At 49.3% G+C, this 1225-nt stretch overlaps 1 protein-coding gene across 10 annotated transcripts in view; it reads right to left on the reverse strand.

Annotated features, from left to right (window-relative positions):
- Positions 1-1225, reverse strand: part of AUTS2 (autism susceptibility candidate 2) — a 1406131-nt gene that overhangs the window by 1135923 nt on the left and 268983 nt on the right. The gene's annotated exons all lie outside the window — the stretch shown is intronic.

A 1225-nucleotide genomic window follows, 5' to 3' on the forward strand; every position in this document is an offset into this window, starting at 1 on the left:
AAAGCTTGCAAATAACTTTTTTCCAACTACTCAGTTGGTCTAATAAAAGATCTCACATCAACCCAAAGAACCTTGCCTGCCTTAAGCAGATACAGGTATCCAGGTTGCAGCTCTACTGGTTTAGAGGCAAGAGGAATCAGAACTCATGGTAGAGGTGATATCTTTTATTAGACCAACTAGATTAACGAAACATTTTTGCAACAATCTAGTTGGTCTAATAAAAGATATCACCTCTATCATAAGTTCTGATTCCTTAAGCAGATACAGGCATGGAACCCCAAGGAACCAATGCCAGACCATTGGGCTCTGTGGTTTGGTTTGAGTGAGGGCTAGGGCAGCATAGACTAGGGGCCCCTCTACATGTGCAGGTAAAGGCACAATAGGATATAACGTGCAAAAAAAGGGACAATGGGATATAATGTGCAATCACACCTCCTGCCATGCCACACATGCATGGCAGGAGACACGACTAGAGAATCATGCATTAGATCCCAAAGCACCTTGGTGCTGGTGCAGGGGGAGCCCAGGATTGGGTCCCAGCAGTTGCAGGACTCTGGGTCCTCTTCAACTGCAGGCCTTCTAGCCCCAGCAGGGCAAGGTGCACCCCTACAACTGGGAGCCCTGTTAACTGACCAGCCATAAAGCCAGGACACATTTCCAAAGTCTAACTTTATGGCTGGTTGAAGCTTTTTATGGCATGACAGGTACTTTCCATGTGTAGCTGGTCTCAAGGTAAGTGCGTGATTAACCAATTCATTATGTGATGTCTGAAAAATGTGGAGGGGGCCTAAGAAAACGAAACACTACCCAAGTGCCACCCCAGAGTTCACAACAAAAAAACAAATGGTCAGTGCAGCGTAGTTTTTAGAATCTCTTCTTGAATTCCCACAGTGGCTTTGAGACTTGGTGATAGGGCTGTGCAAAACTTCGGGTTCTGATTTGATTCAGAGGAGATTCGGCAGTCCCCACTCACCACTGCAGGGAGTTGAACCCAGACTCTGTGCCAGGAGGTGTGTGTGTGGGGGGGGAGGGCGCTGAAGAAGGGACCTTGTGGGGGGACCCCTGCCAGGCCCCATCTCCTTCTTGCTCCCCCAGATCCCCTGAACACCCCACGACCCCCACTCGCTGTCCTAGCTCTGGTAATGGCTGCCTTGCCTGGCCCCAAAGTCCTGGAGCTTTAAAAAAAAAGCCCCACACCCACCAGCTCCTGCCAGGCAGGGGAGAT

This window comes from Gavialis gangeticus, unplaced genomic scaffold (assembly GCF_001723915.1).
Source record: "Gavialis gangeticus isolate Ggan-Ray unplaced genomic scaffold, GavGan_comp1, whole genome shotgun sequence".
In the NCBI taxonomy this organism is placed as follows: domain Eukaryota; kingdom Metazoa; phylum Chordata; order Crocodylia; family Gavialidae; genus Gavialis; species Gavialis gangeticus.